This window comes from Macrobrachium rosenbergii, chromosome 11, assembly GCF_040412425.1.
Source record: "Macrobrachium rosenbergii isolate ZJJX-2024 chromosome 11, ASM4041242v1, whole genome shotgun sequence".
Taxonomy (NCBI): domain Eukaryota; kingdom Metazoa; phylum Arthropoda; class Malacostraca; order Decapoda; family Palaemonidae; genus Macrobrachium; species Macrobrachium rosenbergii.
Window position 1 is genome coordinate 47,613,005 of NC_089751.1, and position 18,860 is coordinate 47,631,864.

Below are 18,860 nucleotides of genomic sequence, written 5' to 3' on the forward strand. Positions count from 1 at the left end.
CCCATCTTAAACAGTTAGCAGTGTGCAGACTGCCTGGGAGGCATTGTGACTATGACATTGACGAACCTTTTGGGCAGTCATACCTCTTGTGTGCACCATCCTGTTCGCAACAAATAGAAAACGGTAACTATTTAATGGTTAACTATCCAAAAGGTTTGTGTACACCAATGCTTATGTAGAAATATATCAATGTTTTCATAGCGACCTTTATTATTACGTGAGCCGATGGATCATGTGCATTGACCAAGGCTTCCATCTTACCCAGCCCAATTATCCTCAGACATATTTCTACAAGGAAACAGCCAAATCTTGCTTTCCCGTAGCCTAGGCCTAACCTTAACTAAACGTTAATTGGTGCAGAGAAAACAATATTAGTTATATCTTACTTGAACCAGTGTTGCGAGGTCGTCCAGCCAAAATTTCCCTAGACTTGCCATCAGAATTTCCCTTTTTGGAGAAAAATTTCCCTATGTATACCGGATAAGCCTAGTAAGCGTATAATAGTTAATTTACATATAAAAATGCTGCATAGACTTACCAATTCGTCCTGCGTCTTGTACATGCTATCATTCATTCTATTCAGATGAGCTGGTTTTATCTTGAAGTTGTCGCAGGAGGCTTGAGTAAATGCATGCTTTGAAAGAAGCATGCCAATTAAGGTAGATGTATCCAGTTGGTTTCTTAACTTTTTTTTCATCAGATTGATTTGGGAGAACACTTGTTCAACAGTTGTACTTGAGTGTGGAAGGCATAGCAGGTGTTTCATGAAGTATCCTATTAAAGGGAACATAGCTGTATCATCACCTTTCTTCATGTTGGCTGCTTGACACCAAAACTCGCAGATGTCTATATCTTGTTGCACTCGGCATTTAGACACTCACTGTTGACTTCACTGCTTTAATATTTAGAATATGTTTTTTCCTTCAGCATGTTTTATCAGATTTTCCTGCCTTCCCGTCTGTGTTGATGCATTAAGAAAATATTCGGGGTCTTTTAGACTGGAACCAGACTCGAAATTTTGGATCACTTTCCCGTGCTTTCTTATATTTTTGTGTATATGTGTTTACATTTAACTTTAGCTGGAGGTGGTCTGCACCACTGCTGGACTTAATAATTGTATGGCTTGTTGTCACTGAAACACTGACTGAGGAGACTGAAGTCTGAGAGTGAAAGTTTCAGGATATTTAAAACGTTCTCAGAACAGGTGGATGTTATTGGCTTAGAAATGTAGAAAACGTCATGGTTTTTTGTCAGAATTATCTAAAATAGCTATTGGCTGAACGCAAACTGATCGTGTCCTGGACGGAGAGATGACGAAAAAATAACGGGCTATTGGCTGAATGCACAACTGAAAGTGTCTTGGACGGACATGAAAGGAAAGTACTACAGGCGGAGCCGCAGAAGCCTTTTCTAATCCTTAAGGGCAAATTTGACTCTTATGATAAGCTAGAATTGTTTATACAATTGTCGTTATTCAATTTACATTTTTCGTCAAAGGTAAATAACGAAAATTAGCCATACACCAGGAACAAAAATTTGCCTTCCTTGTTTAAGGAGGGTAAAATGTTAAATAATTGGTGAAATTTCCTAGCTTCCATTGAAAACATACTCCTTCCCTTTTTCCCATCTCAGGTCAAAATTTCCCTAAAAGAGAGGAAACACATAGTTGTCTTGAAGTCATCTCTAATGACAAAATGCGGAACTTTTGCCAGGTCCCGGCCCACTGTGGTTTTTCGGCTGTATTCTTGTTTTCTAATATATCTTAAATGAACGAAAACATAATGCAAAGGCAACACTGGTTATGAGCTGGCGAGACCTAGCCAGGCAGTGATACCTGTTGCCTGACTGAATAAGATGGGGTGGCGCTAGAATGTATTTGGGAAGACACTGCTCGCCCCATCCCTTTCTTCAGTCTGAATGCGAACCATCAGTCATCTACGGTCTTACTCGCAATTCACTACTTAGGTTAACAAAAGCCAAATAGGTTTTACGAGACTGAATCGATTATGGTTCATTTTGTTAGTAGGCGAGTGTTTGTGTGTTTTTTCTGTGCGCGCGCGCGCCATAAAGGAGGATGAAAGGAAAGACGGTAGTTGCGTAGTTCCATCAGCTTAGCCACGCAGGAATGATAGCTACCGGCGCGTGGCACATCTGTATATGTATAGCGATAATAGATAACAGTTCTGTTTAAACGCAACGAAAGTTGACTTCCGTGTTTCATTTTATATTAAACAGAAGTGACGCAGGTGGAGGTATTTATGTAAGTCGCCTTTCTAAGCTCTTGAGCAAGATTGTCGTTGACGATGACGATGTTATCCGTCCAGGAAGGAACGACGTACAGGGCCATAGATCACGAATCGATGTAGGCTAGGCCAGCCATTAACCCTTGACTGGGGAAAATTTTTTAAGTATTTCCTCTGCTAGGGACGACTCTGGAGGTCCTCCTCTGCTCATACCAGCTCTCGTTCCCCTCTCCTCAGACTGTCCCAGTCCGACAACGATCTTACGCTTAACTGGCAAACAACCTGAAGAATACTTTGAAAGAACTCAAAATTAGTTTGGTGCTCCTTAACTACTCATTAAGCTAGTTAGATGGTAAGCAATGAGATGCATTTGCTTTAATTGTTAATGACAGAAACAAACAGTTCTCGAGCAGTTATAAATTAAAATTAAATATATCACAACCAAACTCAATACACAAACAGAATCATACAAAAAATGTGCGACAGTGCATTTCTGCTCTCTCTCTCTCTCTCTCTCTCTCTCTCTCTCTCTCTCTCATATATATATATCTAGATATAAATTATGTATATATATATATTGTGTATACATAATATGTATGTATGTATGTATTATAAATTTCCAAAAAAATAACCTCTTGCTGTAGAAACTCGCTAAAATTGCGTTAAAAATTTTCTCTTAAATAATAGTGGGTGCGCTGAAAATCACCTTTAGACATGTATTCACTGATATAGGTGAGGGTCGGAAAAAACCGATTTAATGGAAACTAGGCTATTTCCGTCATCGTCATCCTGTTAAGGCAAGCCTAAGCATTTTTGGGAAATTGAGGAGAATAGGAAAGGAGCAGAGATATATAGATATATATGCACACATGAAATTGCTGTCAGTTTCTCTGAGAATATATTAGAGGATTAAATAGATTACATGACGTGCCAATGAATTTATGTACAGTTGTTATCAGTTAACAGTAACTCATAACCTCTCTCGTTGAATTGTCTATATTAGCACCAGCATCTCATATCGTAGAAAGAATGAAGGAAACCGAAGATAAAGAAACGAAAGTAAAAAAAAAAAAGTTGTTATTGAGAAGGAAAAGTGAAACGGTTTTTACTAAGAAGGAACGAACTTTAGCACGACGCTCTACTTCATGAGCTGAAAAACCAACAAAGAAGTTTGTTTAGTCACTGAAGGATGTACGAAGAAAATAACAGCCATATCAACGGATTGGGACTCTTTGGGGGGACTTATTTGAGTTATACAGACTACATTCATGCATTTGGAATTGGGAAACCAGATCAAGGGAAAAGAATGGTTTTGTATCTCAGTTTATATATATAGGCTATATATATATGTGTGTGTATTTATATCATATATGTATACATTATATATATGTATATATATATATATATATATATATATATATATATATATATATATATATATATATATATATATTTGAAGTCGCTGCATAAATCGGATGATCGATACGGCCTGCTTGCCTAAGATATGATAACATCAAACTAAAGATCGAGTGGTTGTACCGATGGTAGCACGGATAATAACGGGCTGCGTTGGAGCAAGAGCCGTGGTGTCATAAACCCAGCTCATATTAAAAAAGTAGCAGTTAACTTCTTATTCACTGATGCTACTGCTCCTGCGACAATTATCATCATTTTGTTTTCACGTAGACTCAACGTCCAGACTTGCCGTCGTTCAACCCGGTGCTTCGGGGTGGTACACAGGGTCTTTAGAATAAGGATTTGACGTCGCGACCACCTCTTATATTACCGCCTAATATGTTGTTATGAATAGGCTTCACTACTGCCGTTATTCGTACTGTGGATAGGTTTTTGAGAAGCAAGCCAACGAGCTGTGAATATGAATATCGAGCTTCTACGGTGTTTAGTACATGAATAAGCTAACGATTTATTTCATTCAAATATCGCTCTGTTATTGAAAGAGCTGGTGTTTTACCCTTTTCTTTCACATAAACGTTGCCGTGAACGTTAGATACTATTTGATTTTACATTAATTTCTTTTCAGTATGCTTTTAATTATTTTCCACGCTCTTAGAAGCATATTCACGGTGTGTGCTGTAATAGTGATAAAATTATATTAATAACCACGACTTTTCCGTTCACAACACCACCCCCATTTCTTTGCAGAAGATGAGCAGAGGTAACTCGTTCTTTCAAACTCCTAATAAAATGGGAACAAAAGGTATATCACATAAGACCTGTCACCATCAAAGAAGGAAATCCTGAGAGAAAAAATAAACAAAAAATGCAGGTGAAACGGCGATTTCTCTTTTTTATCTCCAGGATTAGGCCTATTTCTCTAGTTCCAACTAAGCTTCCAACAAACGAAGAATCACTTCACGGGTTCCTGGTTTGTGATTTATGATAACGAGGGACGTCCAACCTACTGATTGTTGGTGATAAGGGCTAACGTGATGAAGAACAAAAATATATTAGCTGAACGAAATGAAACCACTTTACGGTAGGGAAGTTATTTTGTAGTAGAATCTTTGCTGCAAGAGACAAATAGGGTTCACTGAACGATTATAAATATCTTTCCAAATTAATCGATTTTGGATTTTTTCTTACATTGCAAATTCTTTTATCAATACTTTCATTATTATGGTCCGCGTGATTAAATGAATTTTACCCTCACTTCACCAGTGAGGAATCGATACCAGGGTGGGAAACGGCTTTTGACCTATGCAGTTGAATACACACACACACACACATATGTCTACTGATAACTTTTTTACTAGTTACTTATGTAATTATAATAACCTCAGTGCCCTCTTAACTTTTCGATTTCTTCACACTTCTGATACTCTGGTGTCGCATTCGAATCTTGCTACGGACGTCAGAATTTCTTCGTTTATTCCATTTGGGTCATGGGCGTTTTGGTGACAAGCATATCCAAAAAGTGTGAAGAAATTGACAAGTTAAGTGGGGCATTTGTTCCTGTAAAATTTCGAGTGGCTTATAGTACCCGTCGGTCAATATCCATTAGTCTGTTTAGTAGTCCAGTTAAGGAAGCCTTAACGGTTGCGCCGATTTGTCGAAGCTAGGCTGGAATTTTGCTAAGGTTTATTCCATGCTCATACACCAGTCTTGGTTTTAATTTTTGACTCCAGCTGCGAATAACTTTTGACAATTTGGAATCGGAGATAGATTAGGACCGACGTGGTAGAACAAAAGTGTCAGAACGCTACATTCATCAGTATACTGAACTGACTCCTCCAAAGCAAAAAACAAAAGATGAAATAATATAAAAATATTTGCTCTTCGATCTAGGAATAGCCACTTTATGGATTACTTTCAGTTTTGGATGGCATATATGGAAGTGCTTTCTTAATTACATTAAGACATTATCCTGCGACAGGATTCAGACATCAGTTAATTCGTTCAGTTCGTCTGACATCAAAAATTAGAGTCAAAGTTCTGTCATAGTCACGATAAGCAATTATTATTATTATTATTATTATTATTATTATTATTATTATTATATTATTATTTTTTTGTTATTTTATGATTTTACTACCACTAACAATAATGCCAAAAACTATATATAGGTTAGAGAGCACTGTAGATTTACTAAAGCAATTCTGATAACTTCATAATCATATGTCCATTTGTGAGCGACATTTATTATACAGCATACTGTGACTGGTACAAAATTTATTTCTTACGGTAGAGGTTACCTTCGGATATCTATTTTTATTTACCTGTTCAGCACTCGATTAAATTTTCTGGAAAAATATATCACCCAAAGATATTGGCATAAGCATAACATCTTGCAGTAAATATTACTTTGGTTTCACAAAATTAACAGTCGGGATAATATTCACACCAGAATTCTGCCATTTGTATTTATATAAGTTTTGCCACCGGCAGAATGAAATGGTATGGATCATAGATGGCATAAGGAAATACGTTTGGTTTCAAAGGTCAGAAGATTGAAGCTGTTTCAATTAAGAAATCTAAATACGTGAATCTATCTCAAGGGTTGTGGAACCCGGATGGGATTGAATATATATATATATATATATATATATATATATATATATATATATATATATATATATATATATATATATATATATATATATATATATATATATATATATATATATATATATATATATATATATATATATATATATATATATATATATATATATATATATAATAATACGTAATTTTTTTATTCAGGTATCCACCGTTCAATCACCCATGCACACATTCTCATGTATGACTGGTGCGGGCTGTTAAACGGCAGTCTTGTATGCTTTGAAGGTCCTTCATCCAAGAACTAATAATACCCAGAAAACTCCACTGTCCAGCATAGTAGTGAATAGATTTTTAACAATATGAACTTTAGCAATGTACATCCTATCTGTTTTTCCGTAAAGGTTCTTGTCTTTTCGAGTGTGGCTCGAATTTGTGTTGCTTTTCCGTTCGCAGTTATGGTTTTCATTCAAGACGTCAACGTGTTGCCCCATATAGCTGCCCCAAACAAATAGCTATAGGCTATAAGGCTTTATCTGGATGTATGGCGACTACGTCTTGTGGTCACCCAGACCATGTTGTGTACATTTTTTTTAGCTTGGTATAGGAAGATCAGCGGTGTAGTGACAGTGTAATTACCATAAGCGGTACACACGTATGCACGCACAAACATTGATTGGGAAATTTTATACCATAGCCTAAAGCTATAGCAACGAGTGTTATGGTATTAGGCCCTGATTGGTTATGGAATGAAGGATCGACAACACTGTTGCACACCGGATACTCTTCGTAATAATAGATGTAGTTTTCCCTTTATGGTCTGTAAAGTCGAAATGCGTTCTAATTTCCGTTGTCGTTCTGTTTACTTCACTTTGAAAACTTATGTGCTGATTATAAACACACACACACACACACACACAAAGTTAATTTGTTCTTAAAAAGGAATCATTGGCTGAACCAAAACAGGGACCATCGTCCTCATCCTAATATTTTAAGATTATTTTGTAGTAGGGAAATTAATACATTTTAGCTGTTCATGGCCTTGAGAAAGTAAATAGGACGATGTCCTTACTACTGGCGGGCGTTGCTTGAGTGCGACGCTTAAGGTGGATTTGTTTATCCCGACAGTAGACTTTACGGATAATGGTTTATTTGGTAAAATATGGAAAGAAAAACTTGGTCAAGAAATTAATTATTATCATGCTGCTTGCTCGATCTGTATATTTAGTGATGATGCATGAACCAATTACACTATCTTAGTTTTCAACCTTACGGCACATGGCTTAGCAGTCATTATCATTATCCGCTATGTTTAACCTTCTTTAAAGTCACCTTTATCAACTCCTTCTGTTTCTTGTTATTTTTTATTTTTTCCCCATCTTTCTCATGACTCCTAACAAACCCTGGTGTAGTAGATAGCACTGTCCTGCCAGAAGTAAACTATGTAATATGTTCTCACATGGCAACAAAGGGCGATCATCTCTTTGTACTTCATATGTGCGTTAGTGTCTGTGCGAGACACTAACGGAGAGCTGACGTGGAATAACTTTGTATCGTAATTTCTCGTCAGGTAATAAAAGATTACAATACACATCTCTTCTTTTGACGTCTGCCAGGTAACATCTGAATTAAATCCCCCCCCCCACTTCACACACACACACACACACACACACACACACACACACACACACACACACACACACACACACACACCCCGTAAATCGGTGTTGTTGTAATATAAGTAAATTCTTATATATAATACATAATAATTTGTGTTCAGGTATCCACCGGTCAATGACCCATGCTCAGACCTTCTCATGTTTGGCTGTGGGGGCTAATAAACGACAGAGTGGACCTTTTTTTTTTCACCTTGGTCTATAGGAAGAACAGTGGTGTAGTGACATTGTAATTACCGTAAGTGGTACACACGTAAGCACGCATAAATGTTGATTGGGAAATTTTATACCATAACCTAGAGCCGTAGCAACGAGTGTTATGGCATTAGGCCCTATTTGGTATGGAATGAAGAATCGACGAGAGCACTGTTGCACACCAGACACTCCACCGTAATAATAGATGTAGTTTTCCCTTTATGGTCTGTAAAGTCGAAATTCGTTCTAATTTCCGTTGTCGTTCTATTTCCTTCACTTTCAAAGTTTAAGTGCTGAGTTTAAACACACACACACACACCCACACCCACACCACAAATCGTTGTTATTGTTGTAATATGAGTAAATTCTCATCAGGAAATATGAATAACAAATGATTTATAGGTCAACGCAATTTTTCCTTTTTATTTCCCTGTAAGAGAAGATAAGTAGGGCGATAACCCTACATATTTTTCTAGCTTGGTCCTATAGAAGGACTGTAGTTGGAAAGGAGGAAAAGTAGAGCGTAATCTTCACTGGTTCCTCATAGCACTCTTAACGAGGTTGCTGCTGATCCATGCGTTATACTGTTATTATTAGTGTTTATAGTACCACTAAAATGAAGGATAATAATGTTAATGATGATAGTCAAAAGGAGAATGACGATAGCCACGACAACCATGATAAGGGTTATTTTGTCTGTTCCACTGCACGTTAAACGACACACCACATGCGGCGCTGAATAATCCTGATGGGTTCCGACGCTTGGTCTTCGAGAACTAAGTTTCACAATCAGTCAGTCAATCACACCACATGCAATCTAGCTTTATTCCGCTACAATAGCGAACAAACAAAAAACTCCCCAAATATGTTTTATTTTAATAGGTGATCCTAGTTCACCATATAAATGTACCTGAAGAACTGATTGTGAACTGAACTGCGCGTGCCGGAGAAATGGCCACTGCTTACCCTTGTGGGTATTGGGGTGGTTATGGGTGCATTAATGTTTGGTCATTAGTTGTTGATGATGGAGGAGATATAGATTTATATGTAGAGAAGCACAGCAGAACTGAAAGTGAAGACGATTCCCAACTGTTACAGAAAAAGAAAAGGAAATAATTTAAGAGAAATAATCAAGAATCATTAAAATTTTTGTTGTAATGTAATCAATGATAATTCTTCGTGTGTAAAAAAGGCGTTTCATCCAGTTGAAGCTGTTTTTGTTATTTTAGTTTGTATGTTTGCTTAATAATTTAAAAACTAGATTTTTTTTGGTTTCTTGACACGTATCTTTTCACCGATTATAAGGTAACCATACTCTTTCTACGGTAATTGTGGTTATTAAAGCTTGAATTTATGTTCAGCTGATTGTAATATCGTAGGAATGCGGTCTGTGAACCCCTTGCAGGCATATTGTAGAAGTTACACACATATATATATATATATATATATATATATATATATATATATATATATATATATATATATATATATATATATATATATATATATATATATATATATATATATATATATATATATATATCGTCAAACTATCTAGATGCTCATGGCATCTATTGAGTCGCTTCGTTTTCATTTGAAAGACAAGAACATTCTGAGGGGATTTATTTTGGTCAGAATTTTGGTATACTTAATTTTCCTCCAGCCGGAATGGAAATATTTCTATCAAGAGCCAGTAAAAGACTTTTGAAAATAAATCACATGATATCACACAGATGCATTTAATACTGAAGAAATTTATGTAAATATCTTCTACAACTATCTTATAGTAAATAAGGATGCCTATTTCATTTATCAAGTTGATTTTTTACCATTTAGAAGCAATAAATGAAAAAAATTTTAAAAAATCCATAATGAACGCCACTTTGTGGGTTCAACTCGAAAACCCGTCAGCGGATTTTTTTGGAATTACCGGATGAAGATTATATAGATCACCTCTGCATGTTCCCAAAGTCTGTTTGTCAATCTAAAGTCTGAAGTTGAGTCCTATTATTGTTTACTACGGGGGAAACGAGAGTTGGGAGACCTAGAAGGTTTGGATAAATGACTGGAAGGTGTACTGAAGCAGAGGGGGTCTAAATACTCAGGAAGCTTGTGAATGCAAGCAATGTAGGAGTGAATGACTTTGTATGTATAAGGTATTCAGCGTTTTGTAATTGAGTCCTCTGCGTAGGTGTGTGAAGTAGTTAACGTCCTGGAAGTTCCACTGCACGGGAATCGTCAACGATTCAGCAACCAAAGTATGAATGTACCAGTGACCGTTGTGTTGTTTTTTCCTGAGACAAATGGTGAAAGGACATTGTGTACAGAAATGAAAAGGATAAAGGATGATTTTGTTAGGGGTAGCTGAAAGATGTAGAGCTTGGAAAAATGTAGTGCAGGTAATAGCAGGGAGACTGGGAAAGGTGAAAAAGTGCAAACGTGTTAGTTCTGAGGTTGAACGGGAGAAAGGTAGTGATAGTACTTGTGTATAATCCAGGATTAAGAAAGAATGAAAGTCTGTGAAGTCTGTGAGAGAGGGAGAGAGAGTTTAAATCTGCTTTTTAGGTTGTGGAGAACACTAGAAGGTCGTTGTTCTAGATAATTTAAATGCAGAGGAAGGTGACATGAAAAGATGGCTAACTCTATGGGGTGGTAGAGTTAGCTTGAAGAAAGAGTGAGGGGACGGCCGAAGGGGCGGAGCCTGTTTATACTAGTACAGACTTCCCCAGACTAGATAAATATGGAGGGTTAGGGGATCCGTCTGTATAACATCTATCAAAATAATTATGCAGACTTCAGGAAAATGCAACCGGGTGCTGAGTTGCTCTGGCTATCTTTCCCCCTCCCCCTACCCCCCCCCTTTCCCGTTGTTAGGTTTGGTGGTTAGAAATGGCAAGTATGGGTAATGTCATTCCCCTATGGTAAGCAACAAAGTCATTTTCTCTCTTTATATATAAAGTTCGCAATGGGAGGTGTCTATCACTCACGCTTCTGGCTTAGAATCTTTATCCATGTGTTCGTCCTTGATTATTTTCCTAAAAATTTGGTCCTGACTTTTTCTCTGTATTTTTGCAATGGTTTGTGACACTTCCTGACTTTCCTGGTCATAACTTTGAACTTGTTCCGAATAATAATAATAGTAATAATAATAATAATAATAATAATAATAATAATAATAATAATAATAATATAATAATAATGATGATGATGAACTTTACACATAAATGATCCATAACGCCTTTGTTTCAGCACCTCGGGCGCTCCAGTGTCATTTTAAAACATTTAAAATGATTCCCGGTTAAAATTACAAGTACAAGTTGCTTCGGCATTTTTTATATGAATTTATACATAACAAACGTTGTAGAATGTAGGTAACATAAGCTGCAATATTTATAAATTATATTTTTATTTCAAGAGCATCTGTTTTGTTCGTTGTCTCTTACCATAGTCCTGTCTATTGAAAAACCTGAAATATTAATCCCATTAGTTCACGTGGAAGTGCCCATATTTCCATTACTGCAAACCTCAAAAGAAATTAGGATGCTGGAGTGGCTCATATCCAAAAAGACATTCGGACTTGCTTGACTGCGGTACTTCTTTAACGACTACGGTACGTCTGTCTGTCTCTCTCTCTCCTCCCCCAAATCACAGTTGTTCCTATAAAGTCTAAAATTCCATGCTCTGACCTCCAACGTACACCTGAGGAAATGATGAGGATAGATATATTGTACGTGGAAACATTGTTACAAGATTATGTATATATATATATATATATATATATATATATATATATATATATATATATATATATATATATATATATATATATATATATTATGTATATGTATATGTATATAGGCTGTGTGTGTGTGTATGTATCAACCAGAAGGCTGGAAAGCCTTGACGATTTGTAATGATTAATATAAGATGGGAGGCTGGAAAAGAAAGTAACATCCCGTTAACATCTGTTAATCAAGAAACATTCTTATTAGTTTAAATATGATACAATGCGGGATATTTCCCATAACATAATTAAAACCCAAATAAAGAAAATGCACAAATAAGAAAACTCACAAGCTTTACGAAATAATAATTCACGGCAAGGGATTGAATGTTCATCAATTGTCTTAAGCTTACCTTTCCAGCGGGTAGTAGAGAGCTTATCTGTTACCGTCTATGATAATCAGCTCCAGCAACAACAACAGTGCTCCATATTTCACCAAAGTTCTCGCACTTGCCTTATCGGCCACTCCACTCGAGCAAACGAACTTACAGCAAAGCAGTGACAGTCCCAACAAAACGGGATCTATAACCGGTTAAGGGTTCTAGAAGTTTCTATGCTGACTTTAATTCCGTTCACACATGTGTTGTAACCAAGGGCCTTCGAGAAGATTGACTATGCGGACTTGGCACCTGAAGGGCGCAGTCGTGTTCGGACCGTGCTGAATCCGAAAAACACCCTAGCATCTGCTTCTCGCCTTGTTTGACCTCTGCTCCACAGTGGTGTACCAACGTTTAATAAAACTATATATTAATAAAATATATATATATATATATATATATATATATATATATTTATATATATATATATATATATATATATATATATTATATATATATATATATTATATATATATATATATATATATATATATATATATATATATATATATATATATATATATATATATATATATATATATATATATTATATATATATATATATATATATATATATATATATATATATATATATATATATATATATATATATATATATTGTTATGAACGCTCTTTGATTGTTTGCATTTTGCTTTTCCTGTCTTGATATTTCAATATAATGTAACATAAAATTGAAATAAGTAACTACATGCTTTTGTAAAGTCCACTTGACGTTTTCCCCCTGCTTTGCCCTCCAATAATGACAACCCAGGTGTCAAATGAGATAATTTCATGACCGTACCCAAAGTCATTACCAACCCCTGACCTGACCATACTAATTCCCGCTTGAAGGGAAATCAGTAGCCCGTTGCATATTCACATGAACCCTTTGAGATTCCACACAGTTCCGATATTGTTAACAGTCCCCAGCTAATCTCTTCACGAGAGCTCTCTAAGGACCTTCCCTTCCATTCCACTACCTGTCTTACCATTAAAGGTCACTGTCTTGTCCTGACCCACACCTGCGACTCCTCCCACTCATCCTCGCCCCTCCACTTTAAGTATCTCAGTATTGTCCTCTACCTTCCTTGACCCATTGTACAGGCTGGCTTTCAACGACCTTTCTAGATACCTGCCAGGATTAGCGGCGTCCCTAAGACGAGGACAATAGATGACCCTATTAAGAGGTAACTGTCAAAACACGACCACCATCGGTGCCGGTTGCAGTATAAATACAAGTTCCAGCTGGTCATTGCTAAATAGGGGCTTTGATCGAGTCCCCACGAGACCTCTCTCTCATGCTGTTGCTCTGAAGGTGGTCCTATCTCACTGCCTTGCCCTCTGAGTGCTGATACCTCTGTAGCCCACCAGCGCCCTTCTGCTTCATCTAATCCCTCTGTGGTGGGGGACTGTATGAGATGCAGCTTCCACTGATGCCCTGCTACAGGAACCTGGCTCTGACATCCTTCAAGTCTTGTCCACGGACTAAGGTAATGTGATTGGAAGTCATTTGTTCGGCCTCACCATTTTATCTTTACCCAAGTTTTTCGTTGGACATTGCTCAAATTTAACTCTTGATTTCATTATGGAATATTGCGTTTCCGATTATGCAAGCATTCCGTTCATTGTGGTGTCATAAATTCATATGTGCAAGTTACTTGGTACGTTATGTCGAAAAATTTTATTTTGCTCAGAACTGTCGCTGCAAATTACAACTTGAACGAATACTGTAAAGCTTACTACTGCATTTAAGTATCAATGATTTCAATACCGTAGAATATGATTGAAAGTTATAAGTCAAGCAAAATACAAACACAATAAGACTGAAGCTCCTCCCCTTTCTAAAGTTGCCAGATGTCTCATTATTGAGCAATATATGTCCGAAGATTTAAAAAAATTGTATCCTCACTTTTCTTGCCGAGTGTACATATATGATTGATGTGTTTAGAATTTTATTGAAAATATATACATAATTACTACTATAATATCCATAATTAACTGGATATAAACTCTGCTTCATAAAATTTAATAGTCAAGTTAGGTAGTTATACATTAGATATAATAATTTACTTACATTATATGTTCACAGTACATGCAAGTATATATATATATATATATATATATATATATATATATTATATATATATATATATATATATATATATATATATATATATATATATATATATATATATATACATATATTATATATATATATATATATATATATATATATATATATATATATATATATATATATATATATATATATATATATATATATATATATATATATATATATATATATATATAGTATGCTGCTTATGTGCAGTGTATAAATTTAAGTCAGTTACTACAGGTGATGCCAAAAGATCTTTTGTTGCTTTAATACTGAATTTTAAAATATAGTAAATATAGCAAATAGGCTAGCCACCGATACTGTAAGATAATCATAATGATGATGGTGATGATGATAATCATCATCCTCATCGTCAATGCTTTCCGCTACACTTTGTAAAACAAAGAGGGATCCGTGATAGATACGGGCATTTGGTGTTCGCTCCAGAAAAAATATTACCTATCTTTATTTTCACCATTTCTTCTATCTCTTTCTGACTGTCTGTTCATCTGTGTATCTTCAATTGTCCGTCCGTTCATCTATCTATCTTTCCATCTGTTTATCGAATTTGTACAGGGAGTGGACATCTTAAAATTGTCTGCCTGTCAATGTGTGTGTGTGTGTATGTATGTATGCATGTTCTGTCTTTTTAGTACAGTTATATCCTCTTACCTGTTTATGTAGAGGAAAACTTAAAATTATCCTTCGGAAGTGGAATCTTGGTGTTATCTATCTGTCTATCTGTTTATTCAGGCATTGACGTGCCAATTGTTTGCTTTATATATATATATTATATATATATATATATATATATATATATATATATATATATATATATATATATATCTATGTGTGTGTGTGTCTCTATACATACATATATATATATATATATATATATATATATATATATATATATATATATATATATATTTATATTATTTCCATATAAAGGAAATCGTATTTATTGACAACTATCAATCTACCCAATTTTGTGGTTATACTGTGGAAATCGTAAAATTGATTTCCTTATCTTTCAGTTCAGAATTTCATCATGGAAAATGAAGTTCCTGTAACGAACCCTGTATCTTAGCCATACCCGCAACACAATCCAGCTGAAGGTGACCTTTAGTAGACAGGTGTTCTTAGTTTGCCCAGTTTTATTACGACTTCCATTTTTATTTCTTGAATTTTCCACCTGTGGGTTGCGATGATTTATCGGTTTGTACGAGACAAGTTTTCATTTCTTCGTGGTTTTCGTATGTGTGTATTTTCTCGTAAATTATAATGAGATATAATGAAAGAGTTCTCTCTTTTTATTCCAGTCTCGTTATTTGAAGAAGATCCAAGCCTTTCCTCTGTTCGTGTTTCATTGTATGTGTGTAAGTACACCTCTGTTCGTGTTTCTCTCTATGTGTGTAAGTACACCTTCCCAATTCCTTAATATATTTTGTTTTACGTCGCTGACCAGCTACTCCATGATCCAGGCTCGGATCTATTTCAATCCGAACTTTGTATTGAAGGTTTTCAGTAGTACAGAAATCATAATAAATAAATAAATAGGTGATATTATATACAGTATATATATATATATATATATATATATATATATATATATATATATATATATATTATATATATATATATAGTAAGTGCGTATGTGTACATATATAATATATATATATATATATATATATATACATAAATTTCTGACTCACATCGCGACCGAACTCCGGTCTTTAGAGTGAAAGTCCAGGCGTTAGCAATTCGTCTGTACAAGTTACGAAAGAAGTTGGATTCTAGCTACTAAGCACCTGAGGATTTTCCCCGGCGGGCGCCTAGCGCCTAACATACCAGCGATTTTTACCCAAGCCCCCGACCCAACAGCGAATGAATTGCTAGCATTTCATTCGACCTACCCCATCGCCGTGAGATATGAAGGGGTAAGTTGAATGAAAAGTTAGCAGTTCATTTGCTTTTGGGTCGGGAACTTTGGTAAAATTCGCTGGTATGTTAGGCGCTAGGTGCCGGCCTGGGGAAAACCTCAGGCACGTAATACTTAAGTTCTTACTTCTTTTAAGACTTGTGCGAACGAATTGCTAACGAGTGAATTCATGGAAGTTTCAAGTCGTGGGAAAATTATTCAAAACCTTTCATGGAGATAAAACTTTAAAGGAGGGACAATCTGCTACTAAAACCTTATCCGATTATGTTGATACCTTAGTGGTATTGCCTAAAGAGGTAATAACCTCTTGTTAAATGAGGAATGTTTATGAGAATAACGATTTGAAATAAAAGTATGGTTCAACAGAGGAAAGTGAAAAGCATATGTCAAAAATTATGAAATAATTTTGTGTGTATTTCGTAATACAAGAATATAAAACCTTGAAAATTGTTTATTAACCACCCATAATGATAATATGTTTTGTCTTCTTTGTCTCATGAATTGGGAATAGTTGTGGTCAGTAAGAAAAAACTCAAATATGAATTAATGTCAGTGTGATGTATCACACTTACGTTGAAATTATCCAAGAAATGAGGCCTTTTATTAGTAGAAAAATCATAGCTAAATGAGAGCATTTAAAATAGCCTTCAGTTATTAAAAACATTAAATGTTTATGTTATATATGTTGTGAAAAGGAGTAAATTCTGACTGACGCATATGCTATTCTTATGGCGGTGCCCTGTATCCGTGCTGTATGACGTCACACGCCTCTGCCTACCTGCGCACTTGTCAAAAGTGGGGTGACCTTCTCCCTTCTTTAGGTCTTGCCCTGGACTCTCATTCGAAAAACCGATGTTCGGTCCCGAAGTGAGTCAGAAATTTATTTCTGTGAAACACGTTCCCATATGTTATTTCATATATATATATATATATATATATATATATATATATATATATATATATATATATATATATATATATATATATATATATATATATATATATATATATATATATATATATATATATATATATAACTACAACCTGTAACGATGGCGCAAACCAATTTATTTATTTTGCAGAATATTTTATGGCGTAATACCCAGCAGTAACAGTTATGTAAATTAATTCATTTGGGAAAATTCAGAACCACAGACGTTAAGTTTTATGCAAGAAATATTTCCATAATCCCAGAATGATAGTTTCATCATGTCGGTGGAATTGTAGATTTTTACTTGGTATACAGAGGATTTCTAGCTGCACGAGAGAGAGAGAGAGAGAGAGAGAGAGAGAGAGAGAGAGAGAGAGAGAGAGAGAGAGAGAGAGAGAGATTAATTTCAGGAGGTGACGCATCATTTGTAAACAGACAGGTGCTTCTGTTGGAATCAGCGTCGTATAAAAGTTACCATAAAAAATAACACATTCAGGCTCCGTATTTTGTCATCTGTCAGAGAAAACCTGAATTTCATCTTTAGGCGATTGTTATTCACAAAAACATTGTTTATTCTAAGAGCTTGCTAGTAAGTGTTGCCAAACGCCAGAAAGTGAATTTATACCTACTTCCTTCAGCCTGAGATATTTTGTAACCGTACGTGAATATATTTGAATTAGTACTTATGTTGTGAAGTTTTTCAGTGAGAGAAATGTTTGCCAACATCAAACTTCCAACTGTCCATCTACGCAACCAATTCTCTAGATTTCTTAATTAAAGCTAGGTCTGTACATTTGGGAATTCTGCCGCTAGGCATCATCCGAACTGATGAAATGTTCTGTCTCTTGCCAGTATATATATATTTCAATCATAAATCTCCTTTACGATTGAAAGATAGATGCTGTAACTGGAAATTAAATGAGGTAAATGTTTTTGAAAATCATTGAGCAGCATCGATTCCAGGACGCAGAGAGGTTCCAGATTCATACAGAATAAATAGTACCGTATTCGTCCTTCCATACAACGATGGCTTTTCAGATAAGGAGAGCACGTTCAAAATTCTGCAACTGGCTCAGTAGGAAGCCAAATACCCAGTTCGTAACCTATCTAGATGCTTATGATATAAAATCCTGACGAGAGGGCAAGTAAAGGACTTTACTTGTCTTGGTTTTAAGTTTTGTAAGTTATTCATATGACAGTGTTAGAATTCATTGCAATGTTTTTTTTTTTAGAGCATTATGCCATGCAGTACGTACTGAGATGTCTCGATAAAGTTATGCCTGTCTTAATTATGGAAAACTAAAATTTTGGAGTTTTTCGGAGTTATACGCCCTAAGGTGGTAATTGATTTTATGTCAAAGTCAGATATTTAAATATCGTTTGATATAGCTGTCTGATGTGGAAAGTTGAGGGATATTTGGAGTAAGAAAAATGAATTTCGTATGCTGGAAATGAAGTTCATAAAACGCTTTATAAATCTTAAGGAGCTGCTATTGGCGCCTCGTGCGCTGCCCAATCTTCAAAATGTTTGAAGACCATATCTGCAAATTTTTTTTATTATGAGAGACCTTAT

The 18,860-nt window shown here is 35.4% G+C and overlaps 1 protein-coding gene across 5 annotated transcripts in view; it reads left to right on the top strand.

Moving 5' to 3' along the window:
- The window catches only part of LOC136843421 (peroxidase mlt-7-like), a 203,554-nt gene that overhangs the window by 3,251 nt on the left and 181,443 nt on the right, over positions 1 to 18,860 (top strand). Inside the window, exons 2-3 of one of the 5 annotated variants that reach the window (XM_067111864.1) lie at positions 13,400 to 13,785; positions 15,737 to 15,793. The exons of 2 other annotated variants lie outside the window; for them this stretch is intronic. The gene's annotated coding sequence lies outside the window, so the exon portion shown is untranslated. The remainder of the gene's footprint in view (positions 1 to 13,399; positions 13,786 to 15,736; positions 15,794 to 18,860) is intronic. 2 more of the 5 variants (XM_067111865.1, XM_067111867.1) reach the window with 2 other exon arrangements.